This window comes from Galeopterus variegatus, unplaced genomic scaffold, assembly GCF_000696425.1.
Source record: "Galeopterus variegatus unplaced genomic scaffold, G_variegatus-3.0.2 Scaffold5629, whole genome shotgun sequence".
Classification (NCBI taxonomy): Eukaryota; Metazoa; Chordata; class Mammalia; order Dermoptera; family Cynocephalidae; genus Galeopterus; species Galeopterus variegatus.
The window spans coordinates 87,698-93,097 of NW_007731740.1; the positions used below are offsets into that span (position 1 = coordinate 87,698).

Below are 5,400 nucleotides of genomic sequence, written 5' to 3' on the forward strand. Positions count from 1 at the left end.
CTCCCTAACCTGCCTGGGTCTGTAATCTAATTTGTAAAATGTGGTAATTATGTGTGCTTTACTGAGTTGCTGAGAACAAAATGTGATAAAATATATGAAAGTATTTTGAAAACCACAAAGCATTAAACAAATACAGAGTTATTGCAGTTTATATCCTATGGGCACTTAGCATAGTGCCTTAGAAATATTTTTGTTGTTGTTCAGTAAATTTGAATTAATCCTCATTCTTAAGCTTGTATTTCTATTTACTAAGCTTAATAGAGCCACAAAGAGAAAATCCCTAGTAAAGCACCTTCAGTTATAGTTTTGTACCTAGACCTTTGATTCATTCTGAGATACTTTTTGTTAAATTAGACGCTAAAACTGTTTATGACATAAGGCTCTTGGCAGATTGGTTTGCAAGACATAAATACACAGAACCATGAAAGTTTTTCAAGACTAATGTGGAGTAATATTAGCTGTCAAAGGTATTATATTACTGATTTGATACCATACATACTTGCTGTGTGAACACCTACGCTTTGCTAGATTCTTTGCCAGGGCTTGGGGTTTTAACAGTGACTTAAGCAGTAAACAGTTCTTTCCCCTAGGAAGCAAGGAGTCTAAGTAGACTCACGAAAGTACAGGAAAATGTCGGCAGTGCTATGGTGCAAGCAGACAGTTTGGTGTAGCACAGGGAGGGAACTGGCCGTGTCTCCCTCTGAGGGTCAGGAGAACCAGTGCAGAGGAGGTGGAATGGGTGAGCTCACGCCGTGAGGTCACATTCAGCACTCAGGAGGTCGTGGGGCTGGGCAGCAGTGTGAAGAGAGACTTCAGCAGGAAGGACACACCAGCAGAGGTGTGGAGTGGGGAGGCCGTGTTGGTCCCTGGAAGGGGGGTGCCTCACCAGGGCCACAGTGGGAGAAGGATGGCTGACAGAGAGACCGGGAAGGCATTGAGGGCTGTGAGCCCAGAACATGGTTACCAAAGGCTAGAGTAGGCTCTCTGGACCCGTCTCGGGGCGGGGCGGGGGATGGGGGTGGTAGTGGTGATGGACAGTAGAGTCTGGACAGGCGGAGGGAGGGTGCTGCTGGCAGTAGAGCCAGGGAGCTGGGAGACAGGGCGCGTCAAGACACTTCCTCGTTGACAATAAACCCTTTCTTTTTATGATTTGCACCAATCAGTTATGTCGTTTTCTGGTAGGCAGTGTCATTCTTGTTATGAAAACTGCACGAGAGAGAATCAGAAGCCTTTTCAAGTATAGTTATATTTATCACATTCAACCTTTGCTATATGGTCTCATACACTAGAGCATTTGTGTTTCTTTGACTTGTCAGCAGACTATCAGGAAATGCTATAAATGTAACCATAGATACTGTTAGACCACTCATTCTTAAGCTTGTGTTTCTATTTACTAAGCATCATAGAGCCACGAGAGAAAATCCCTAATAAAGCACCTTTCAGTTACAGCTTTATACCTGGACCTTTGACTCACTCTGACATACCTGCTTGTTAAATAAGAGAGCTTCCCATTTTTGACCTAATCCAAACCATGTCACAGACTCAAAGTGCCTGCCCACAGGTGTGTGCTGAGCTGAAGCTTGAGTTTTCAGTGTGGTCCCCCTGTGTCTGGCCAGAACTGGTGTTTCTTGAGTTCTGCTGCTGCAGTGTTGGGTGACCCTGTTGTCTGACTGTGTCAGAGTGTTGCTCCTCGGTGGTACCCTCCGGGACTGTGGCCAACACAGGCAGTGTGCCAACCCTGTCTTCGGAGCCTCTTCTGTGCGCTGGAGCTTGAGGAAGAGCCATGGAAAGTGTCATGTGCTCACACATCTGGGACATTTCTGACTTACGCAGTAGTTCTGCAGATTGCTTAATTACATGTAAAAGAGTTGATTGTGGCTTTCTTTGCAGAATCAAAGTGCTAATATGAACTAACTACAAGCCTGAAAAATGCCAACTAAGATTATAACAAAATCAGAGAAAACATCCAAACCCTTAGATTTTCCAGAGAATTGCTAACCTGTAAACTATAAGGCAGTTCCTGAATGGTAGCAGTGGGATATTGTGATATAATAAGAAATAGATACTTGGTCTTCCCCATTTTCTGGCACTCAGCTCCTAAAACCCTTGGAATCTCCTGAGTGGTAAGAGTGTCTTTTGTGTACTAATGAGAGGACTGGTGGCGGGGGCCCCTAGATAGCTTCAGATGGGGGCTGATGGCCAGAAAGACCAGGGCAAGATTTGAGGGCTGGGACTTGTAGCCACTCCCCTACTCCCACCCACCCCCACACCCAACCTCCAGGGAGGAGAGAGGGGCTGAAGATTGAGTTGATCACCAATGGCCAGTGATTCAATCAATCGTGGCTATGTAACGAAGCCTCCATAAAAATCCAAAAGGACAAGGTTTGGGGAGCTTCTAGGTTACTGAGCCCATGGAGGTTCCCGGAGAGTGGTGCACTTGGAGAGGCATGGAAGCTCTGCACCCCCTCCCCATACCTCGCCCTGTGCGTCTCTTCCACCTGGCTGTTCATCTGTATCCTTTGTAACATCTTTTACGATAAATGGTACGTGTAAGTAAGTGTTTCCCTGATTTCTGTGAGCTGCTTTAGCAAATTAATCGAATCCGAGGAGGGGGTCCTGGGGACCCCGATTTATAGCCAGTGGGTCAGAAGCACTGGTAAAACAACCTGGGGCTTGCGATGAGCACCTGAAAGAGAGGGTAGTCCTGTGGGGCTGAGTCCTCAACCTGTGGGATCTGGCGCTGTCTGCAGGTAGAGCGTCAAGAGTTGTTAGCCAGGAGGCCATTCTGACATCAAATTACCACAGGAGTGGTGGGGATGTTAATCGCATGCCCCACACTGCCCTCAAGGTGGCATCGGTCCCTTCTCAAACTCAAGGTTCCTGAAACACTGGCACCCTCCCAGCACTTCCACACATGTGTTCTGTATTTTTTTTTTTTTGTCCTTTTTGAGACCGGCCGCACCGCGCTCAGCCAGTGAGTGCTGTGAGCGCACCGGTCATCCTCATATAGGATCCGAACCCACGGCGGGAGCGCTGCGCTCCCAGCGCCGCACTCTCCCGAGTGCTCCACGGGCTCGGCCCTGTGTTCTGTATTTTGATTGTCCCATCACTGCCAGAATCACAAGGCATGAATTCTAGAAGACAGTAGCAGCAACTGGCGTGATGTCCCGCAGACAGAGGATGCAGCAATGCCACCACATGGTGTATCAAGTGATGCCTAAATGGCTCACCAAAAGGGAGTGGCAATTGTCACAGCAGTGAAGGGGAGAAACATAGCCTAAAGGTCTCTTGAGGTGTTTTAATGCATGTGATAGAGGGAGTGGCAATTGTCACCGCAGTGAAAGGGAGAAACATAGCCTAAAGGTCTCTTGAGGTGTTTTAATGCATGTGATAGAACTGTAGGTAGAAGATAACATGTTAGGTGCAGTAACTTATGCAGTGGAATAAACAGTTTTATCTTCTAACCTACCTGCCCACCTACCTGTTTATTTTAATAAATACATAGGGCTGAGTCTGAGTTAGTGTTAAGCATTTAATTTACATTCCTAAAAGTATATATGAGTGGCCAAAAAAACTTGTTTGGCAGTTGTCTTCGTAGGAAAATAGGGGAATTGCTTCTTACTCAAATACATGTAATGTTTCAATAAAATTAACAGTTTGAATATCAAGCTAACTAATCATAGGATTATGATTATTTTTACTGTTATATAATAGGATAATATTTTAATCTGTCCCTTATTGCCATGGTAAGGTTTAAAAAGGCAAAAACTCAAAATTGTGCTGTCATTTGAACAAAATAAAGCATCTTTTTCCCAAATAATGTTTTATTTTTAGAAATTAAGAAGGCAGCTCTCGTTTTGCGTGGTACTGTGGGACTGTAAAAATGGTTGTACGTGCTCAGCTGGCACAAAGCAATCTTTAATCGTCACAGGGAAATTATGATTGCTCGTGACCTTATGTCCTTTTGTCAAACTGTAAAAAACTTTCTTACTGTAAGTTATAAATATATAGGGAAATGACAAAAACAGTTAAACTAGTATTTCTTTAGTACAGTGTATTTATAACATTAGAAATGCTGAGGATTAGGGGCCGGCCCGGTGGCGCACTGCTACAGTGCGCCGCTTAGGAGCGCGGCGGTGCTCCCACCGAGGGTTCGGATCCCACATACAGACCGGTTCCCGCTCACTGGCTGAGCGAGGTGCGGGCGCAACGCCGAGGGTTGCGATCCCGTTGCCGGTCCCGGTCCGGTACAGGCGTGACACTGAGGGTTGCAATCCGTTGCCGGACACGAAAAAAGGAAAAAAAAAAAAAAAAAAAGAAATGCTGAGGATTAAAGTACGTACTCTTTGATCCAGCAGACCTGTTTCTAGGCGTACACCTTAGAGCAATCCAGTACCTCCTTTTTATAATATTTTAAATTGTAATATTTGTTATCATAAAATGACATTCTTAAAAAAAACTACCTAAACACAGAATTTTGGAAATCAATACAATGCTGCGATTGTAATATAAAATAAATAAAACGAAATTAGTTTGCAGTATATTTTGCAATATTTTGTTCTGTTAATGTATGGGTATGACTGCACTAGAATATGTAAGTCAGATATTTGTACCTTCTTGTTATACTTCCCTCTGTGTAACTGAGACGAAAAGAAGAGAAAGAAAAAATTCACTCAGGTACCATGAATAAGACCTGGAGGGACCGCCGCCCATCAGGGGAGCAGCCGCGATTCAAAATCCATCTTTCTTTTTATTGACAAGACAAGGAAGCTTCACAAGAAAAATCAGTTGATTCAGTCAAGAAGGAGGACATAAAAACAGGCAGTGTAAAACTAGTAACACCAGTAAGTTAACAATGTGACATTCCAGAATGCAATTTGTAAAAAGCTAAGTCGATCCACCAACAAACAGCTTGTTCCATAATAAACATTTTCTTTTCCACATACTTCCTACAGTGATTTCCTTCACATATTTAAATAGTGTTCAAGCAGTTTCCTTAACATATCTTAAGAACAATCAGCAGGTTAAATAGTCAGTAGTCCTTCAAGCCAGAATCAAACCAGCAACCTAAAACAAAGTACATAATCCCATCCCTAAACAGTGATTAGAATTGATTAGATGGCTTTTGCCAAACTTATCTGTGGATTTTCGTCCCCTACTTGAGAGCCTTTTATTTTATTTATTTATTTTTTTTGTCCTTTTTGAGACTGGCCGCACCGCACTCAGCCAGTGAGCACTGTGAGCGCACCAGTCATCCCTATATAGGATCCGAACCCGCGGCGGGAGCGCTGCTGCGCTCCCAGCACCGCACTCTCCCAAGTGCGCCACGGGCGTGGCCCCTTGAGAGCCTTTTAGCTCCATTCATGCATTACCTAAAAATCCTATTCTAAGATCAAAGGA

At 44.2% G+C, this 5,400-nt stretch overlaps 1 protein-coding gene across 1 annotated transcript in view; it reads left to right on the top strand.

The window, feature by feature from the left end:
- Nucleotides 1–5,400, top strand: part of PPFIA1 (protein tyrosine phosphatase, receptor type, f polypeptide (PTPRF), interacting protein (liprin), alpha 1) — a gene marked incomplete at its 3' end in the record, with an annotated part of 75,703 nt that overhangs the window by 30,743 nt on the left and 39,560 nt on the right. The gene's annotated exons all lie outside the window — the stretch shown is intronic.